Source organism: Neoarius graeffei, chromosome 1 (genome assembly GCF_027579695.1).
Source record: "Neoarius graeffei isolate fNeoGra1 chromosome 1, fNeoGra1.pri, whole genome shotgun sequence".
NCBI classification, from domain to species: Eukaryota; Metazoa; Chordata; class Actinopteri; order Siluriformes; family Ariidae; genus Neoarius; species Neoarius graeffei.
The window spans coordinates 115225264-115248789 of NC_083569.1; the positions used below are offsets into that span (position 1 = coordinate 115225264).

At 40.7% G+C, this 23526-nt stretch overlaps 1 pseudogene; it reads left to right on the plus strand.

Moving 5' to 3' along the window:
- Positions 1-374: 374 nt before the first annotated feature.
- Positions 375-23526, plus strand: part of LOC132885990 (titin-like) — a 175059-nt pseudogene continuing 151907 nt past the window's right edge.

The window sequence follows — 23526 nt, forward strand, 5'->3', positions numbered from 1 at the left end:
CTGCTCGGTCGAAAAAACCCACGAATCTTCCAATAACAACGAAAACACCGCTGACACCAGTCTGTAACCCTAAAAGTTGGCGCAAGTGCGTGGAAACTCCCGTCCTCCTTACCGGGGCGTGGAATAAACGGGCTACAGGCGGTTTACAGAAATTCAGTTTATTGCAGACCGAACACTTGCGTACAACTTCTTCACTCCTCTCACGTCTTTTTCTCCTCTCTCCCCGTGTTCCTCTTTTCTCCTCCCCCATGGTCACTTTCCCCCCGGAACCAATTTCCTCAAGGCCCTTAACAAAATGTTATGTGAGACTGCTGTACAAAACAAAATACAAACAAATTAAAGATAATGTAATATACTCTGTTTTTATTATTATTATTGCAGAGAGAGTTAAAGCTGTGGTGTCCATTCAGCCTGATGCACATGTGTTCATTGGAGAGTATGTTACTCTCAGATGTGGCACACAGGGAGGAGGAGACACTCAGCGGCCATACAGCTGGTATAAGAACAATAATAGACTCTACACAGAGAGAAGATATATAACCTCAAAGGAGTTAAATATCAGGCCTGTTGCTGTCTCTGTCGGTGGTTCCTACACCTGCAGAGGACAGGATTCAGAGATCAGTGATGCTGTTACACTGACTGTATCAGGTCAGTCTGTGGGGGTTTTGTCTCATCTCATCTCATTATCTCTAGCCGCTTTATCCTTCTACAGGGTCGCAGGCAAGCTGGAGCCTATCCCAGCTGACTATGGGCGAAAGGCAGGGTACACCCTGGACAAGTCGCCAGGTCATCACAGGGCTGACACATAGACACAGACAACCATTCACAGTCAATTTAGAGTCACCAGTTAACCTAACCTGCATGTCTTTGGACTGTGGGGGAAACCGGAGCACCCGGAGGAAACCCACACGGACACGGGGAGAACATGCAAACTCCGCACAGAAAGGCCCTCGCCGGCCCCGGGGCTCGAACCCAGGACCTTCTTGCTGTGAGGCGACAGCGCTAACCACTACACCACCGTGCCGCCCGTGGGGGTTTTGTTTTAATTTAACATGTTTCCATTATTTTTTAGGGTTCAGATTTTGAGCTGTCAGTAACTGAGTCCCTGTTTGTTTAGTTTGTCTCGTCGGCACCAATTTCCTTCTTAATATATTTATTTATTTTTCTTTCCCAAATTCTAACAGAAAGCGAGAGCGCCCGAAAGGGGAAACCGAGCCGAGCCACCATTTTTAATCCTCATTCACGGCTGTAATGCAAATGGCTTCCTCCTCGGTATACAAGTGCACTTCCATGGCAGGAAAAACACTACATTCTGCCGCCTATGTAGTGCCCTATTTATACAAATAGGAGTCATTCAGGATTCAGCCATGTTTTTGCTCGACCAAAGTTATCCAGTATTATGACCTTTATATTGCATAAATAAAGCCATTTGGTGAAACTTTGAAGAAGAGATCTCATCTCATCTCATTATCTCTAGCCGCTTTATCCTTCTACAGGGTCGCAGGCAAGCTGGAGCCTATCCCAGCTGACTACGGGCGAAAGGCGGGGTACACCCTGGACAAGTCGCCAGGTCATCACAGGGCTGACACATAGACACAGACAACCATTCACACTCACATTCACACCTACGGTCAATTTAGAGTCACCAGTTAACCTAACCTGCATGTCTTTGGACTGTGGGGGAAACCGGAGCACCCGGAGGAAACCCACGCGGACACGGGGAGAACATGCAAACTCCACACAGAAAGGCCCTCGCCGGCCCCGGGGCTCGAACCCAGGACCTTCTTGCTGTGAGGCGACAGCGCTAACCACTACACCACCGTGCCGCCCTGAAGAAGAGATTGTCCTGGTTTAAAGTTTTTACCGAACGTAATATTATGTATGAGGATAACATGGTCCAAAATGGGCCTCATTAACTAATGAGATCAAACTGTGAGCAAGTTAGAGGTTTTTAGCTTTCTGCCGAAATGTTTTATTTTATTTCTTCTTCCTCAGGGTAGTGAAACTCGCTCTCGCTGTGAACACTGTCGTTATCGCTATCCATGCTGTAAAATTAATGCTATTCTCCTGAGAAATGCTGCCAAACATTTAGGATACAGACCCGCTCGCCAGCCAATCAGAGCGCAGGATTTGGACCGCGAAAAATATATAAACGTTTATGTTAGAAATATTTCTGAAAGCATTTAATGAGCACAGTGAATCTATTGCTTCTGTTGTGAAGTGAAAAGCAGCTCTGACACCTTCATCATTTCATACCAACAGAAAACCCCAAAGCGACTGTGAGAGTGAATCCTCAGAGCTCCGTCTACACTGGAGACACCATCACTCTGAGCTGTGAGCTGCAGCAGGGGGCTGGATGGCAGTTTTTCTGGTACAAATATAATCAGGATTCGCAGTTTGTGAACACTGTGGCTACAGACACCAACACACTCAATGTGACAGTTGATACTGCAGGAGAAACCGGGTATCGGTGTGGAGCGCGCAGGCGGAACACATACTACTACACAGACTACAGTGATGAAGTCAGGATTACAGTAAGAGGTACAGCATAAATTTTTCACTTTTTCCAACAGGTTTGAAGTTAGGAGGGGTGTGAATAAAAATACTGCATAATTATAGCAATTCCATGTTATTCTATAATGTTTTAAATAATCTTGAAATAAGGTTTAAAAGGTAGGTGTTATTTGTGGTCAGTGAGGTCGAACAAGGCTCAGTAAAGTCAGTAAAACAGTTGAGTGTGTGTTTATCAGGGAGAGATTCACTCAAATATGTGAGATACAGACTGGTGGATACAGGTGATACAACTCTTATTGAGCAAAATATTATTATTATTATTATTATTATTATTATTATTATTATTATTATTATTATTATTATCCATTCAGTAATGATGAGAAGGATGAACACATTCCTAATGTCTTATAAAGATGTTTATACCTGTATGGGAAGAGGGAAGTGCAGAAATACTCACTATAACATTATTCCATGTAACTGTTGAATTCTGGATTCTGATTGGTCAAAAGGTGTTGATTAATTTTCTATAACAGCAGCTCTGACAGTGCACTCATTCTAATATGGTACTGTTTCTATAGTAACAGCTCTTTCAGAGGGACTTGTACGGTGGATGAGTCACATAATCTAAGCCCGATGATAAAGAGATTAAAAACATGTAATTTAACAAAACAACAAAAAAGTGTATAATTGTTATGGTGAAGTTTTCTGTCGGAAGATGTTTGTTGATTTAACTTAAGGAAGGAGTCTCCAGTGTCAGCTCACTGTAACAGTCAGAGGTAAAACTCTAGCTTTAAGTTTTCTGACAAAGACAGAGGACATGTAGAAGAGAACCGCTTACAACGGTGAGTCAGTGAGCGCTGTCAGAGCTGAAATCTTCAGAGAGAGAGAGAGAGAGAGAGATGTGTGTTTATGTCTTCAGCTTCTCTTTTAGTGGATACAAGTCAGTCGCATGAGTGACGCACGGTCATTGTATGAGTGACGTGCCTCAGAAGTACTACATAAGTATTCCACACTTGCTATTTGTGCAAGACAGAAGTACATCTCACTTTCTACCCCTATGTGTGGTGTGCACGCAGCGCACGTGACATGAGGGGCAAGACTCTGGGTATATACAGTTAGGTCCATATATATTTGGACACTGACGCAAATTTTGTTTTTTTACCTGTTTACTGAAACATATTCAGGTTATAGTTATATAATGGACAAAGTCCAGACTTTCAGCTTTCATTTGAGGGTATCCACATTAAAATTGGATGAAGGGTTTAGGAGTTTCAGCTCCTTAACATGTGCCACCCTGTTTTTAAAGGTCCCATGGCATGGTGGTTTGTTGATGCTTTAAACGGGCTTGTGGAGGTTTCCGGATGTTATATCCGCAGCCTTTCTTGAAATGAACCCTCGGCACATAGATATAGCCTCCTGGGAGAAAGCCCCATTTCAGCGCTTTTCCCAGTGCATCGTTTTGCTAATGAGAAGCAGGAGGCGGGGAAGGGTAGAGGGTGGGGGCGGGTCTTATCATTAATATTCATGACATGTAAACGTGTTACCTCTGATTGGCTAACAGCACTGTGACGCTACCTCCAGTGGGTCAGAACAAGCGGATGTGGGTGTCTTACTATGGCGAGAGAGAAGGAACAAACCGCGAAGGGAAAAATACCGCGCGCTGACGTCATTAAGGTGCGACGCGAGGAAATAAAATAAATTCAACAAATGTTTGGGTTTTTACTGAACAAACAAACAAATAAAATGAACGAGTGACTTAAAAAAAAGAATGTGGGTGTCTTTGTAAAAACTGTTTTGATTGGCTATTATAACAGAGCATGCTGCATGCTTTTTTGGTTTTGTAGTGCAGAGTACCTGGCTAACTGCAGGGAGCGGTTAGCTGCACAGCTAATGTAGCCATTGCAAGGCTAACGTGGCACCGATTTTAAAACACGGCAAAACGACTTAACAGTTATACACTTACTTGTTCGCTGTTTGTGGCTGATGCGGCAGGGATGCTTGGTACGGACCCAGGCTTCAGTGACAGTTGATGTGCAAAACCTGCCCTGTACTGTCCCAAGTTGTGGAAACATTCATCAGGAAAATGCTTCCGACAAACATACACCGTCTTAGGTAGACTTGACGGCGTATTATTGAAGTAAATAAAATTAAGCCGCTGCGTCTTCAGGGGCTCTCCCGTCGGCAGTAAAAACAGACTCCTTTCTGTGTTGTCACATCCATGTACAGTGCAACTTCCATGTTTGGTGGCAACTTTTGAGCTGGGCGAGCAATCCATACAGTGGGTGGGAATCCAGAGGGGGGGCATGGGGATCATCTCCCTTGCTGACGTCGGCAAGGGAAGAGCTTCTCAACGCGCCGTTTTGACGCGCCATTCTCAAATATTGGGCATAGTTTTGTTTACACATTATGAAATTTCTAGCCACTGGGGTGACTTAAGAAGGTCAGAGGAACTCATTTTAACATTTAAAAAACCTCAGAAAGTGAAAATTTCATGCCATGGGACCTTTAAAGGGACCAAAAGTAATTGGATAATTGACTCAAAGGTTATTTCATGGGCAGGTGTTGGCAATTCCTTCGTTATGTCATTCTCAATTAAGCAGATAAAAGGCCTGGAGTTGATTTGAGGTGTGATGCTTGCATTTGGAAGATTTTGCTGTGAAGAAAACATGCGGTCAAAGGAGCTCTCCATGCAGGTGAAACAAGCCATCCTTAAGCTGCGAAAACAGAAAAAACCCATTCGAGAAATTGCGACAATATTAGGAGTGGCAAAATCTACAGTTTGGTACATCCTGAGAAAGAAAGCAAGCACTGGTGAACTCATCAATGCAAAAAGACCTGGACGCCCACAGAAGACAACAGTGGTGGATGATCGCAGAATAATTTCCATAAAATTTTGTTTCCAAAATTAATACTGAACATTTAAGTGGTTTTCACACAGTGCCTATTGTGTTACTTAGTGTATGCATTAGGAATTATTCAATCTTAACATTACTAACATTTGAAAGATAAAAAACACACCCTACTTGTCTTAGCTATGCGATACAAATTGTTTCATTTGTACTCTTAGAAAACGTTCGCAGAAAAAAGATGACATTTCAAAAATTTCCATTATTTGAACCAATAAAATCCAATGCATTCCTGGGATTTTCATAGAAAACCAAACTAATGGACTTGGCAGTGTGATGCCACTCGGAGCCTGCTGGTGAAATTCGTGAAACTAAAGTGTTGATGGTGCTTACACTATAGCCAGTGTTCATAAATGTACCAGCTCATGGACCAGGTCACTGCTGCCAGGCTGAAACTGAGCTTGGTTTAAATAATGGAAATTTGTCAGACTTTGCAGTGCAAAACTGAACAGAAACAGGCCAGAGAAGAAAGAGAGACAAGGAACAATAATCTTACTACACTGGATAATGAAGATAACCAGCAAGAACACAGATATGAGCTGAGGTCTGGCGTTCAACTTTCCTCCTGACACTGATAAATGTTGAAGTCGTTCAGTTAAACGATGATGATTTTCTGTACTTTCAGGCAACACTTTGTCATTATATACTGCTTTTGATATGAATAACTGACATAAAAATTCCATAGGGGCAAGACTCTGGGTATATACAGTATATTGGGGAGGAACCAAGGAACCAATCATGTAGCAAGTAGCATTGTAGAAGGCAAGAAGACCACCTCATTTGCTGTTTTTATTTGAGTATGTATTAATTTACCATGCAAATGTCAAATAATAAAACGTAAGGGAATAACGCATTTTATTACATTGTAAAAAATCCCAACTAAATAGCCCAACAGTTGGGCATTGAAACAGACTTTGACTCCGAGCTGCTGTCCGGCTCCTAGTCCTGCTGAGTGGTGGGACGGGGTGCTGGGATGTCCTTGTCCTCATCACTGAGCATGGCACAATGGCCTGACAGCGATGATGGGATTGCAGTGTCCTCACTTCTGGGCATCGTTAGCTGAAACATGCATGAAAATCAGCATACAGTGGTGCTTGAAAGTTTGTGAACCCTTTAGAATTTTCGATATTTCTGCATAAATATGAGCTAAAACATCATCTGATTTTCACACAAGTCCTAAAAGTAGATAAAGAGAACCCAGTTAAACAAATGAGACAAAAATATTATACTTGGTCATTTATTTATTGAGGAAAATGATCCAATATTACATATCTGTGAGTGGCAAAAGTATGTGAACCTTTGCTTTCAGTATCTGGTGTGACCCCCCTTGTGCAGCAATAACTGCAACTAAACGTTTCCGGTAACTGTTGATCAGTCCTGCACACCAGCTTGGAGGAATTTTAGCCCATTCCTCTGTACAGAGCAGCTTCAATTCTGGGATGTTGGTGGGTTTCTTCACATGAACTGCTCGCTTCAGGTCCTTCCACAACATTTCGATTGGATTAAGGTCAGGACTTTGACTTGGCCATTGCAAAACATGAACTTTATTCTTCTTTAGCCATTCTTTGGTAGAACGACTTGTGTGTTTAGGGTCGTTGTCTTGCTGCATGACCCAATGTCTCTTGAAACTCAGTTCATGGACAGATGTCCTGACATTTTCCTTTAGAATTTGCTGGTATAATTCAGAATCCATTGTTCCATCAATGATGGCAAGCTGTCCTGGCCCAGATGCAGCCAAACAGGCTCAAACCATGATACTACCACCACCATGTTTCACAGATGGGATAAGGTTCTTATTCTGGAATACAGTGTTTTCCTTTCTCCAAACATAACACTTCTCATTTAAACCAAAAAGTTCTATTTTGGTCTCATCCATCCACAAAACATTTTTCCAATAGCCTTCTGGCTTGTCCATGTGATCTTTAGCAAACTGCAGACGAGCAACAAGGTTCTTTTTGGAGAGCAGTGGCTTTCTCCTTGCAACCCTGCCATGCACACCATTTGTTGTTCAGTGTTCTCCTGATGGTGGACTCATAAATATTAACATTAGCCAATGTGAGAGAGGCCTTCAGTTGCTTAGAAGTTACCCTGGGGTCCTTTGTCACCTCGCCAACTATTACACGCCTTGCTCTTGGAGTGATCTTTGTTGGTCGACCACTCCTGGGGAGGGTAACAATGGTCTTGAATTTCTTCCATTTGTACACAATCTGACTGTGGATTGGTGGAGTCCAAACTCTTTAGAGATGGTTTTGTAACCTTTTCCAGCCTGATGAGCATCAACAACGCTTTTTCTGAGGTCCTCAGAAACCTCCTTTGTTCGTGCCATGATACACTTCCAGAAACATGTATTGTGAAGATCAGACTTTGATAGATCCCTGTTCTTTAAATAAAACAGGGCGCCCACCCACTCACACCTGATTGTCATACCAATTGATTGAAAACACCTGACTCTAATTTCACCTTCAAATTAACTGCTAATCCGAGAGGTTCACATACTTTTGCCACTCACAGATATGTAATATTGGATCATTTTCCTCAATAAATAAATGACCAAGTTTAATATTTTTATCTCATTTGTTTAACTGGGTTCTCTTTATCTACTTTTAGGACTTGTGTGAAAATCAGATGATGTTTTAGCTCATATTTATGCAGAAATATCGAAAATTCTAAAGGGTTCACAAACTTTCAAGCACCACTGTATATAATATTAATTACATAAGCATATAGATACTGAAATGAATGTTTAAAGCATGTGTATTTACCTGTGAAAATCCCTCTGGCGGGGTGCTGTGCCTTCTGCTGGCTTGAAGGCAAACTTCTCTCTGTCCGTGCAGGGCTCGCCGGTGCTGCTACCATCATCAAACTTTTCCTCCTCCTCCCCCTCTGCTGTTTCAGGTTGGGTTACTTCACTTTTGTTCGCTTCTTCTTGGGTCCCATTTTCTAAACTTTAAACTGAAAATTACATTTTTCCCACAAAATATCCACTGTTCATCAGTCGAAAGACAGATGCTGCAGACACGCTGGTTTTATACCCACTCCTGGCTTGAGTCACACGCAAGTTATGAGTGATTGTAACGTGCTAATCACATGCATCACACGCGCTTCACAAATGCGACCTGAACTCGGAGCGCAGGAAACTGGTAAAATGCAAGTCTCACACACTCCACACACACTGATCACATGCGTTAGATATACACTTTCCACGGGGTAACGGCACAATTTTTCCCACGCCTCGAGGAAGTCAGGTGTGCAACCTATACTTGACAAGTACTTTGCCCGTACTCCTCCCCCAAACTTTCCCCCGGGTTCACCATGACCCTGCGGCACGCCTGCGAGCTACCAAACCCTGCGACTCGTGCGTGTCCAAAACACTTATGGCGGGTTGTGAGTGAGGCTTAACTGTACATTTTGATATCATGAGAAAAAATAAGTTCTGAAGAAAATACCTTTTGTTATTTCAAAATCAAGGAAGTCATTATATCAAGATAACAGAATTGAGAAAAGAATAAATAAATAACTCATGGTCTTTCTGGACTTCCGGAGTGATATCTACTGACTGGGATAAGATTCATTTGGCTAATTTAATTTGTTTGATTAAATACAGTTATTATTGCACCTTCTTCTTTTTCTTCTTTTGGCTGCTCCCGATTAGGAGTCACCACAGCGGATCTTTCGTCTCCATTGCTCCCTGTCTTCCGCATCCTTCTCTACCACACCTGCCACTTTCATGTCCTCTCTCACCACATCCATGTACAGTGCTCAGCGTAAATGAGTACACCCCCTTTGAAAATTAACATTTTAAACAATATCTCAATGAACACAAACAATTTCCAAAATGTCGACAAGACAAAGTTTAATAGAACATCTGTTTAACTTATAACGGGAAAAAGTAAGGTTAATAATATAACTTCGATTACACATTTTTCAGTTTTACTCAAATTAGAGTGGTGCAAAAATGAGTACACCCCACAACAACAACAACTACATCTAGTACTTTGTATGGCCTCCATGATTTTTAATGACGGCACCAAGTCTTCTAGGCATGGAATGAACAAATTGGTGACATTTTGCAACATCAATCTTTTTCCATTCTTCAACAATGACCTCTTTTAGTGACTGTATGCTGGATGGAGAGTGATGCTCAACTTGTCTCTTCAGAATTCCTCATAGTTGTTCGATTGGGTTCAGATCAGGAGACATACTTGGCCACTGAATCACTTTCACCCTGTTCTTCAGAAATCCAACAGTGGCCTTAGATGTGTGTTTAGGATCATTGTCCTTTTGGAAAAGTGCACAACGACCAAGGGCACAGAGTGATGGTAGCATCTTCTCTTTCAGTATAGAGTAATATGTCTGTGAATTCATGATGCCATCAATGAAATGCAGCTCCCTGACACCAGCAGCACTCATGCAGCCCCACATAAGGACACTGCCACCACCATGTTTCACTGTAGGCACCATGCATTTTTCTTTGTATTTCTCACCTTTGCGACGCCATACAGTTTTGAAGCCATCAGTTCCAAAAACATCTTGGTCTCATTACTCCAGAGTATAGAGTCCCAGTAGTCTTCATCTTTGTCAGCATGGGTCCTGGCAAACTCTAGGCAGGGTTTTTTGTGCCTGAGCTTTAGGAGAGGCTTCTTTCGTGGACGGAATCCATGCATGCCATTCCTCTGCAGTGTACGCCGTATTGTGTCACGGGAAATAGTCACCCCAGTTTGGCTTTTTTTTTTGATTGATTGATTGATTGATTTTATTCCGAACAGTAAAGAAGATATAAAAACCAACAAAAAATAAAAATGCAATCATCAAAACATCGTCATAACCAGAATAGCGTAGCCACAAGGCAATAACATAATAATGTTCGGAAAGGATTAGGAAGAAGTAAATAACTTATCAAATCCTAACCCTCTATACCACCGTTAATCAAACGTCACTTTCCACCATAATAAACTGTATATACAAAAGAAAACAAAATCAACAAAAAAAAATAACATACCGACATACCAACATGGTATAATATTGACCAAATCAAATCATATATACAAATACTTATGCTACGCATATATACACACATACATGTATAGAAGAGCTCCACTTCAAACTGTTCCAAAGCTTTACTCCACAAATAGAAATACTGAACATTTTTAGCGTTGTCCTAGCACTGCAAATTTTAATTTAAATTTCCCCCTTAAATTATAGCCCCCCTCTCTATCTGAGAACATTATTTGGATATTCCTTGGTGCATTATAATTCCTTACTTTGTACATTACTAAGGCAGTTTTAAATTCTATAATATCCCTGAATTTTAAACATTTTGAATTTAAGAATAGTGAATTAGTATGATCTCGGTAACCAGCACTATGAATTATTCTTGTAGCTCTTTTTTGAAGTATAGTTATTGCATGAATATGTTATACGTATTTCCCCACACCACTGAGCAGTAATTTAAGTACGGTAAAACCAGGGAACAGTAAAGAATGCTGAGTGAATTATAGTCCAGGACGTGCTTAGCTTTACTCAACACATATATGCTTCTTGATAGTTTCATTAGTATGTATTTTATATGTGATTTCCAATTAATTCTATCATCTATTATTACCCCAAGAAATTTATTATTAGAAACTCTTTCAACATCAGCACCATCTACCTTTACATTTATTACCCTATTTATTTTATAATTATTAAATAACGTGATTTTTGTTTTAGACAGATTTAATAATGATTTATTTCGAACAAACCAACTTTTTAACCTGCACAATTCTGAAGAGATTGTTTTCTAACTCATGTAAATTTGTTCCAGAACAAAACATATTTGTCTCATCTGCAAATAATACCATCTTAAATATCTTTGATACATTGCACATATTTATATAAAGAATAAACAGTTTTGGACCCAATACTGACCCCTGAGGGACACCACAATCAATATTCAAACGAGTTGAGATAGAGTCACCCAACTTCACAAATTGTGTCCTGTTGCTCAAATAACTTTTTATCCAATTTAATAGAACTCCTCTTATCCCATATTGTTCCATCTTATTAATTAATATATCGTGATTAATAGTATCAAAAGATTTTTGAAGATCAATAAATATCCCAGCGACATATTTCTTATCTATAGAGTTACTGATTTCTTCAATCCATTAGTGCCATCTCTGTTGATCTATTTGCTCTAAATCCATATTGACTATCACTGAGTAGTTTGTATTTTTCAATGACTTTATCTAATCTGTTATTGAATAGTTTTTCAAGAATTTTGGAGAATTGAGGAAGTAAAGAAACAGGTCTGTAATTTGTGAAGTTGTGTTTGTCCCCAGATTTATACATTGGAATTACTTTTGCCATTTTCATATTGGTTGGAAATGTACCGGTTTGAAATGACAAGTTACAGATGTATGTTAATGGTTTAGAAATCCCCCCAATAATAGTTTTCACTAGTTTCATATCAATATCATTACAGTCTGTGGATATTTTATTACTACATTTATTGACTATGTCAATAATTTCCTTCTCATCTACTGGTGTAAAAAAAACATAGAACAAGAATTCCTCTTTATAAAATTATCTATACAATCATTTGTTACTGGATCAGAGATATTTTGAGCTAATCTTGGTCCAACATTAACAAAAAAATTATTAAAACTATTAGCAACTACATCCATGTTATAATTTTTGATACCTTTGTCATTAAAGTATTTAGGGTAATGTGTCAAGAACCATCTTTAATAATACTATTTAATATATTCCTTTAATATTATTTTTATTATATATTAATTTACCATAATAATCCTTCCTACATCTCCTTATGATACTTGTTAACTTGTTTTTATATTTTTTTATATTTATTTTCTGCCTCTTTGCTTCTTAATTTAATAAATTCTCTATATAGAGTGTTTTTCTTCTTACAGACATTTTGTAATCCCTTAGTAATCCAAGGTTGGTCATTATAGTTTTGTACTATGTTGCTTCAGTGGGCAATTTTTATCATATAATAATTTGAATATACTTAAAAAGTTATCATATGCTCCATCAATGCTATTCTCTATATAAACTGATTCCCAGTCTTCTCATCTCATCTCATTATCTCTAGCCGCTTTATCCTGTTCTACAGGGTCGCAGGCAAGCTGGAGCTTATCCCAGCTGACTACGGGCGAAAGGCGGGGTACACCCTGGACAAGTCGCCAGGTCATCACTGGGCTGACACATAGACACAGACAACCATTCACACTCACATTCACACCTACGGTCAATTTAGAGTCACCAGTTAACCTAACCTGCATGTCTTTGGACTGTGGGGGAAACCGGAGCACCCGGAGGAAACCCACACGGACACGGGGAGAACATGCAAACTCCACACAGAAAGGCCCTCGCCGGCCCCGGGGCTCGAACCCAGGACCTTCTTGCTGTGAGTCGACAGCGCTAACCACTACACCACCGTGCCGCCCGATTCCCAGTCTTGTATTAATAAATCATTATTTAATGCAAACATGGCCTCCTCAGTCCTAACTCTTCTATACTTAAGTTTATGGTCTGTCACATTTCTCTTATGATTACAGTCATAAATTGTAAAAACTGGTAGATGATCACTAATATCATTGATTAATATTCCACTTATAATGTTATTCTCTATATCATTGGTAAATATATTATCTATTAAGGTAGCACTATGGTCAGTAATTCTGGTGGGTCTGGTAATTTTTGGGTGGAGACTCATACTCATCTCATTATCTCTAGCCGCTTTATCCTTCTACAGGGTCGCAGGCAAGCTGGAGCCTATCCCAGCTGACTACGGGCGAAAGGCGGGGTACACCCTGGACAAGTCGCCAGGTCATCACAGGGCTGACACATAGACACAGACAACCATTCACACTTACATTCACACCTACGGTCAATTTAGAGAGACTCATACTGTACATTGTATTAATAAATTTCTCAGTCATACTGTACTTATTAGGGTTCAACAGATCAATATTTGTATCCCCACAAATGAAAACTTTGTCTACTGTAAATGTCTTTTCTACCCAGTCCTTAAACGCCTCTATACTAGTTTCTGGCGCTCGATATATACAGCTAATTAATACATTTCTACTTTTTTCAATATTAATTTTGATTGTTAAACATTCTAATAAGTTATCAATCACAGTTGTCATGCCATCTATTCACTTATAATTCAAATTACAGTCCACATACACCGCCACTCCTCCTCCACCTTTATTTTTCCTGTTTATATAATTAAATTCATATCCAGCCAGTTCGAAATCCACTCCTTTCTTCATGTCAATCCAGGTCTCTGAGATGGCAATTATGTTGAATGGATGAGTAAACTGACTTAAGTATTTCTTGATGTGTTTGAAGTTAGCGTACATGCTTCTGCTGTTGAAGTGTATTGATAATTTTCCCACGGCCTTAGTGGACTGATTGTACTCTTCCTCTGTGTAATAGTGGCAATTGTCCTTAATGGTTGAAAAAAAGTTATTTTCCGGGTCTGTCATTTTCTGTATCCAGTAGTTTATGGTCAGTGAATTCATGTGGTTTCAGTTCCAGGTTTTCATAATCAACAAGCATTTGCGTGAGCCGAGTAGTGTTCCGAGTAATGGATGAAGGAGTTATTTCGGTGTATGTCATCGTTGGATTTGGTGTAGTGTCACGTCGGTATTGATTACTGTACAGTCCTGATAGTCATCACTGGTGTTTGTCCAAGTCCTCGATGTTCCGTATGACCAGAACTCTCACCTCCTCCGGTGTCCCGTTCAGCTTGATGAAAACTTTGCAGTTGGTGATCCATGTAGTTTGAATTTTATTTTCTTTCTTCAGTTGTCGTGCTTTTCTGGCGATGTCAGCATTGCATTTTGTCAGGTGCTCATTGATGTAGACGTTTGTCCCTTTCAGTTTCCTTCCTTGTTTCAGTAGTGTAGCTTTATGTTTCCGGCTGATGAATCTCATGATGACGGCGGTGTTCTCCTTGTCTCTCCTGGGTAGAATGTGGCAGGCCTCGACGTTGTTACAATCAATATCGATTCCCTTTGATTGTAGGAATGCCGACACTTGTTGCTCCACGGAGTTGCTGCCCAGTTCATCAGATTCCCCCTCCCCTGTCACTGCTTTTGCATATGACTGGGGTTTAATCTGGATCCCAGTGACGATGACGTCGTTCATCCTGGTGTACTGTTCAAAATCAGCAACTCTGCTCTCCAGGTGGGCGAGACGCCGGTCCTTCTCGGCGTTCTGCGGCCTGAGCGACATTACTTCCGTCACCAGCTCAATGATGGTTTTCTGTTGCTGTTTAATAACAGAAACCTCTTCTGCCAGAAAGTCGAGTGACTTTTTAATATCCTCGCCTTCCTCGGCTGTAAAGTTCTTTTTTGGTGGCATAATTCACCAATAAAGCCATCCAATTCGGTAAAATGTTTGGAGAGTCCTTTCCTCACCTCACTGCCTTTCCGAAATTTCCCGCCAGAGGAAGTGACATGTGTCTGCGTGGGTTTCCTCGAAGCTTTCTACTTCTTTAGATAACTGCAGGGAACTTGCATGTCGATTTTCTTCAGCCCTTCTCATCAGAAGACACTCCTGTCGAGGTGTTAACTTCCGTGGACGACCTGGATGTCTCTGTGAGATGGTTGCAGTTCCATCTTTCTTAAATTTTTGGACCACTTTTGCTACAGTATTCTGACTGATAAGTAAAGCTTTGCTGATCTTCTTGTAGCCTTCACCTTTGTGGTGGAAAGAAATTATTTTCTTTGGGGAATTCTGAAGAGACGAGTTGAGCATCACTCTCCATCCAGCATCCAGTCACTAAAAGAGGTCATTGTTGAAGAATGGAAAAAGATTGATGTTGCAAAATGTTGCAAACTTGTTCATTCCATGCCTAGAGGACTTGGTGTTGTCATTAAAAATCATGGAGGCCATACAAAGTACTAGATGTAGTAGTTTTTGTTGCGGGGTGTACTCATTTTTGCACCACCCTAATTTGAGTAAAACTGAAAAATGTGTAATCTGTTATATTATTAACCTTACTTTTTCCCCTTATAAGTTAAACAGATGTTATATTAAACTTTGTCTTGTCAACATTTTGGAAATTGTTTGTGTTCATTGAGATATTGTTTAAAATGTTGCTTTTCAAAGGGGGTGTACTCATTTACGCTGAGCACTGTATTTCCTCTTTGGCCTTCCTTGTTTTCATGTACCTGGCAGCTCCATCCTCAACATTCTCCTTCCAACATGCTCTGCATCTCTTCTCAGGATGTGCCCATACCATCTCAGTCTCATCTCTCTTAGCTTAATTCCCAAGCTCTCCACATGCGCCGTCCCTCTGATGTGTTCGTTCCTTATCCTGTACAACCTTGTCACTCCCATCACAAACCTTAACATCCTCAACTCCGCCACCTCCAACTTTGCCTCCTGTCTCTTCGTTAAGGGTACGGTCTCTAATCCATACATCACAGCTGGTCTCACTACTGTCTTGTACATCTTACCTTTCACTTTTGCTGGGACTTTCCTATCACAAATGACTCCCAAAATCCTTCTCCAACTGCTCCACCCTGCCTGCACTCTCTTTCTCACCTCACTCTTGCAGCCCCCGTTTTCCTGCACAGTTGATCCCAGGTACTTGAATTCACCAACTTTCTTTACGTCTACTTCTTGCATCTTCACTACACTCTCATCCCCATTCTCACTGATGCACATGTATTCTGTTTTGCTACTGCTCACCTTCATTCCTCTTCGTTCCAGTGCATACCTCCATCTCTCCAAACCCAGCTCAATCTCCTTTCTACTTTCACCACATCACAATATCATCCACAAACATCATGTTCCACGGTGACTCTTGCCTCACTTTGTCCATCAAGCTATCCATCACTATGGCAAACAAGAAAGGACTCAAAGCAGATCCTTGATAAAGTCCCATCTTCACCTTGAACCATTCAGTCGTTCCAACTGCACACCTCACTGCTGTTTCACTGTTCTCATACATGTCTTGCACCACTCTAATATACTTCTCATTCACTCCACACTTTCTCATACAATACCATAACTCCTCTCTCGGCACTCTATCGTATGCCTTCTCCAGGTCTACAAACACACAACGTAGCTTTCTCTGGCCTTCCCTGTACTTCTCCATTAACATTCTTAAAGCAAAAATTGCATCCGACGTGCTCTTCCTTGGCATAAACCCGTACTGCTGTTCACAGCTTGCTTCTTCTCAATCTCACCTCCAATACCCTTTCCCATAGCTTCATGGTGTGGTTCATCAGTTTTATCCCTCTGTAATTACTGCAGCTCTGCACATCTCCCTTATTCTTGTATATTGGGACTAGCACACTCTCTCCATTCATTCAGCATTTTCTCATTCTCTAGGATCTTATTAAACAATCTCCATTTATCCAAGCTTGGGACCAGCACCAAGAGTACGCTTATGCACCCCCAGTGGCTGGATTACAGTTATTATTGCACCTACTTGTTAAAAATAGGAACTGCAACAAGCACTGGGGCACAGATTTCTCTTTCTCTCTCACCCCCCCAATGGTTGGGTTGCCAGATTGAGCTAGGTTAAGGAAAAGGATAGTGATTTTGTATTTCTATATTGGAATTTTCATGACACTGTTATTCATATCAAAAGCAGTATACAATTAAAGCGTTGCTTGAAAGTACAGAAAATCATCATCATCATTTAACTGAACGACTTCAACATTCATCAGGATCAGGAGGAAAGTTGAACACCAGACCTCAGCTCATATCTGTGTTTTCGCTGGTTATTTTCATTATCCAGTGTAGTAAGATTATTCTTCCTTGTCTCTCTTTCTTCTCTGGCCTGTTTCTGTTCAGTTTTGCACTGCAAAGTCTGACAAATTTCCATTATTTAAACCAATCTCAGTTTCAGCCTGGCAGCAGTGACCTGGTCCATGAGCTGGTACATTTATGAACACTGGCTATAGTGTAAGCACCATCAACACTTTAGTTTCACTAATTTCCACAGCAGGCTCCGAGTGGCATCACACTGCCAAGTCCATTAGTTTGGTTTTGTATGAAAATCCCAGGAATGCATTGGATTTTATTGGTTCAAATAATGGAAATTTTTTAAATGTCATCTTTTTTCTGGAAATGTTTTCTAAGAGTACAAATAAAACAATTTGTAACACAAGTCAAGAGTCAAGATAAACTTTATTATCCCCCAGGGGGAAACTCAAGTGGTCCATATTGCACATCTCCTCAAAACATACCAAAGACATATAGACAGACAGACAATAGACATACCACATTAAAATAAATCTGTGATAAAAGGTGTGATGTAAGATAAAAACAATAAGAGATAAAAACTGTGCGCTAGATAAAATAAATAAAATGCATAAAAGGACATTTGTACAGATAAGTAAACTAAAGTGCAGCAGATGTTTTTGGTATGTTATTGTATAGTCTTATTGCTGTGAGTACAAATGATTTGTAGTATCTTGCTGCCCTGATTGGCCTCTGCAGAAATCTGTTATTAGACCTGGTGCTTCTTAAAAACTTTGGGAACAGAGGATGTGTTGGGTCAGTTAAAATTTGATCCATCTTTCTTAAAATAAGCTCATTGTACAGCTCAACTGCAGATGTCTGGTCCACACCAATAACCTGGCTGACTGATTTAATGATGCGCTGCAATTTTTTGTGGTCCTGTACGTGCATATTTCCATAGACGCAGATTAGCCCAAATGATAAAATACTCTGTAAAAGTGATTTATAAAACAATTGGAGAATACTGCAGTCTAATCTAAAATCTTTGAGTTTCCTAAGAAAGAACATCCTCTGTTGTAGCTTCTTACATTTGGTCTGTGCACACTGGTTAAAACACAATCTGTCGTCTATCTCTATTCCCAAATACTTGTAAGATGAGACCCGCTCTATCTGTTCGCCATTAATCTTGGATGGGGAGATAGGTATTCCTTTTTTGCTAAAGTCTATCACCATTTCCTTTGTCTTTTTAACATTGACCAATAAAAAGTTGTCTGTACACCACCTAATAAAACCCTGAACCTCCCTTTCAAAACCTTCAACGGATAAGGTGTCAATGTAGGAAGCCCACCAGTGCTGTGTCATCGGCGTACTTAAAGGTATGAGCTGGGGAGGATGCCTGGCAGTCATTGGTGTACAGCGTGTATAAAATTGGTGAGAGAACGCAACCTTGCGGTGCTCCAGTATTAATTGTTTTCAGTGAGGAGATGTGGGAGTTAAATCTTACTTGCTGACTGCGTTCAGTTAAAAAAACATTAATCCACAGTATGAGTCTGGGATTTACTCCTAGGTGTAAAAGCTTTCTCACCATCAAATGTGGTTGTATTGTGTTAAAAGCACTGCTAAAATCAATAAAAACAATTTTTACCAGACTCCTTGGGTGTTCAAGATGCTCATACACATTGTTGGTCAAGGTAAGGAGCGCATCTTCGACCCCCCCCCCCCCCTCTTGGCACAGTAAGCAAACTGATTGGGGTCTAAAGAATGTGATACTTCAGAGAGAAGTTGGTTTAGAACGATTTTTTCAAAACACTTCATTACAGTGGATGTGAGTGCAACAGGGCGCAAGTCATTAAGTTCCCTGGGTCTGTTGTTTTTAGGCACTGGCACTATTAAAGATCGTTTCCAAAGACTGGGGACCACACCAGTGTCAAGGGGCCATTGGAAAAGCCTTTGGAAGGGCTGTGCCAGCTCATTTGCACACATTTTAAAAGTTCTGTTGCTGATACCATCAGGCCCAGTAGGCTTACGTGGATTTATGCGTCTAAAAAAGGATTTTACCTTATCAACAGAAATGTCCATACTTGCACCCTCCATACCCCTCACTTCCATGCTAATCAAATGCTGCTCTGTTTTAAAATCATGTAATAATAAGTTTCATTTATATAGCGCCTTTCAAGAAACCCAAGGACGCTTTACAATAATAGACAAATAAATAAATAAAGGGAAAAAAATAATAAATAAATGAATAAATAATAAAAAGTAAAAAGTCCACCAAGTAGGGGTAAGGATGTAATTCCCATGGTGTAGCAGCCACAGTCCCACCGAAAGGCGCATGAAAACGAGTCCCACATCTCCAGCACAGCTGCCGTGCCGCCACCAGCCACATCGCTCAAACACCACGCCGTGGATCCACAAAGTGAGCAGAGAAGCTCCGCCACGCAGAGCGCTGGTATGTCCCAAACCGCCTGCACAGCCGCCGCGACGCCACCGAGCAACATCGCTTGGAACATCACGCCAAGCATTAAAGCGCAGAGCGCTGGACAACCATGAATGCTAAATGAGCAACGAGCTCACTGCAGTCCACAGCTGGGAGCGCAGGCATCGCCCACAGCGAACCAAGGCCTGGAGGGAACCGACGCCCAAAACTGGGTCCGGAGCTACACCACCACCGGCGGACAAAACACACAAACAAACATCAAACTACACAAACACAGAAAAAATAAATAAATAAAAATTAAAAAATAAAATAAAAATACAATACAAAAGCTCTGGTGAGAAGCGGCAGTCAGAATATGCACGACGTACTCTCAACCGGAAATGGAAATGAAAAAAAAAAAACCTACAATAAAACCTACATATGTGTCAAACCTACAATAAAAATCATTTAACTCATTGGCCATGTCGAGCTCATTGTCTACTGCCATCAGATGGTTCTTAGGCTTGTAACCTGTAATTGTCTGTACCCCCTGCCATGCTCTTCTAGGGTCACTGTTGAAAAAAACCTTCAAGTTTGCATTTATATGCGGATTTACAGTCTTTAATCAGGTTTTTGATCTTTTTCTGTACAGTTTTTTTTTTTTTTTTTTGTCTTCTCTAGTTCCACCCGATTTAAATAGACTCTTCTTCTGATTGAGAAGTTGCTTTAATTCTGGAGTCACCCAGGGTTTATTATTGGGGAACATTTTAATAGTCTTTTTGGGTATGATTGTGTCCTCACAGAATTGTATATGTCTGGCAATGGCAAACGCCACATCGTTGACGTCTTCTGTTCCATCTGTTATTACATTCCAATCCGTGCTCGCAAGGCAATCCTGAAGTGCGCCAGTCGCGGTAGCAGTCCAGCATTTAACGTCCAGTTTTTTAACTTTCTCATGCCTGAGCCTGGGTACATAGGCAGGGCTTAATTTAATCATATTATGGTCCGAGTTCCCTAGACCGGGTAGTGCTTTAGAGTAAAAGGCATCCAGTATGTTACCATAACAGTGGTCAAGGCAGGTTTTATCACGAGTGGGACAAGTGACATATTGCTGGTACGTGGGTAAAAGTTCCTTTAGAGTGCAAAGGTTGAAGTCTCCCATTATGAAATTAGCCGCATCAGGAGCCTCTGTCTCTGCCTGCGACACCAGTTCATGAAGCAGAGTGGCAGCAGCCTGTGTGTCGGCTGAGGGCGCAATAGAAAAAGTCTAATTTGGTGTATTTCCCGAGGCAAGTGATCGGGCCTCAGGCACAGCGAAAGCAATTCAATGTCTGTGCAAACTTTGTGCTTTGTTGTTATGTGTGCAGGGTAACAGTACTTATTGTTCACAAACACACACGCCCCCACCTCTCTTTTTCCCGGAGTTTTGATTGCAGTCCATTCCCACCAGCATGAAGCCCTCCAGGTCAACTGATGAGTCGGGGTCCGCGTCCGTGAGCCAGCTCTCAGTCAAGCAGATGAGGCAGGATTGCCGGTAGTCCGAAAGGTATTGGCTGCTGGCTCACAGCTCATCCACCTTGTTCCTTAATCTTTGGACATTGCCCAGCATGATCGATGGAAGTGGTTGTCGGTAGGGTTGCCTTTTAATCCAACCCCGGATACCACCTTTCCTTCCGCGTTTCCTTGCTTTAGAGTTCTTACTTTTGACACAATCGAGTGATAGCAGCGATGTGTCATCCAAGTGAGGGAGTGCAAGAGATGGTCTGAGATTCAGCAGAAATTCCCTTGTGTAGGTGATGCGATTTGCTCGGCCATCATGCGTATTTGAGTTGTAGCCAACTGCATGTCTGACAACAACTAGAAAAGTGATCAAGCTCACCAGTAGAACGACTGAGTTCAGTTTCATTTTGTAGCTTACATGCTGACGGTTCAGGAACTTAAATGGTTGCTGTTTTTGTTGCGTATAAAAGACACACGATTTAAAACAAACAAAACAGGTAAGAGGAGACGCACAACAGACCGTGTCGCCGCTCGCGCATGCGCCACAGACTCCATGCAGACACGTAGCTAAGACAAGTAGAGTGTGCATGTTCTTAATTTTTCAAATGTTAGTAATGTTAAGATTAAATAATTTCTAATACATACACTAAGTAACACAATAGGCACTGTGTGAAAACCACTTAATGTTCAGCATTAATTTTGGAAACATGCAGAAAAAACCCTGCTGATTAATTCCTGAGTATGAATCATTTCATCCAAGTCATTAAAAATAAACTAGAAAGGCGCTCGGCAGAGTGCATACCTCTAGCGCGCGCGCACACATGTATAGACTTGCACTGTAAAACCTATACAATTCCCAGCCACTTTATTAGAAATGAAGTTGTGGTCAGAATTTTACAAAAGACCTTTTCTTTTTTTGTGGCAGAATGATTGTATAACTTTCATAGAAAAAAAATTATTTGGTGCACTACTTTTAATTTATTTGGGGATTTTTGAAATCAACACGCAGTCAAAAATATATATACACAACACCCTCATATTTGGTTAAATGTCCCTTAGCAAGTTTCACCTTGATCAGACACTTTTGGTCGCCATCAACAAGCTTGTGGCAGAATTCTGGTTGGATATTTGACCACTCTTCCTGGCAGAATTGGTTGAGTTCTAGTTGCTTTGTATGTTTCCAGCAAAAACCCAACTTTTAAATATATTTTTGAGAGGGTTGAGGTCAGGACTTGCTTAAAGCTTAATGTTAGCTTGCTTTATCCGTTCCACAACCAGAGCTGATGTGTGTTTGGGGTCATTGTCCTGTTGGAACACCCAACTCTGTTCAAGCTTCTGATGATCTGAGGTTATGCTGAAGAATTCTGAGGTCCTCCTTAATTATTCCATCCACTTTGTGCAGTGAACCAGTTCCACTGGTAGTCTTTGTTCATTCGTTCACCTACAAACTTTAGTCAAGCACTAACATCCCCATATCATCACAGCTGTTGGCTTTTGAACATTGTGCTAGTAACAGTCTGGATGGTCCTAATCCTCTTCAGCCTGCAGGACGTAACATCCATGATTTCTAAAAACAGTTCTTGTCAGACCACAGCATGTATATGTATGTATGTCCAATTAGACACAAATGAACTCTGAAAGTGTTAATTCAACACTGGGGAATTTGCTGTGTAGTCATATCCTTTATTCAATCATGCTGGTTTTTAATGTTGTGCCGCCCGAGGGATCAAAGGTCACAGGGTTTTATATTGGTTTTCGGCCTTGCCCCTTACTTACAGAGATTTCTCTGGAGTCTCTGAACCTTTTGATGATGATATTTTCAGCAGCCCGAACTCTTTTAGAAACTATGTTGTAGGATTTCTGTGTAAACTACTCAAAACCTGCTACGATATAGAGAGACCGTGCACCTGGTCCGCCGTCCGATCTTGCGCGTGCCATCAAACTTAGCGCACTGACTTTATTATAAATCATACATTTATGATAAATATGTGTTGTGAATAATAGTTTCATGATTTCACTTTTTTATTGTTAAAAGTGGGCGGTACCTCGCATGGGTTTTCCCGTTCGTGCTGACCCCTTTGGGTGACATTACCTTTTTTTCTTTTTTGTAAATTATTGTAAATTTTTTTGTGTAATTTATTATGTATTTCATACAGTTAATGTTCCCAATAAAGCTGAAAAAAAATATGGATTGTCTATGGTGAAATCCCGAAATTCCTTGCGATTGTATGTTGAGAAATATTCTTAAACTGTTGGACTGTTTGTCCATGCAGTTTTTCACAAAGTGGTGAACCTCGCCCCATCCTTGCTTGTGTTCCAGGCAGGAGGGTTTTTTTTTTTTGGAACACTCCACATCTGTCCCTCTCTTTTGTTGCCACTGTCCCAACTTTTTTGGAATGTATTGCTAATCTATTGAATCTGTAAATCTGTGTGATTTCATTTCTACAAATGAAACATACACTGTAATTAAATCCTTAC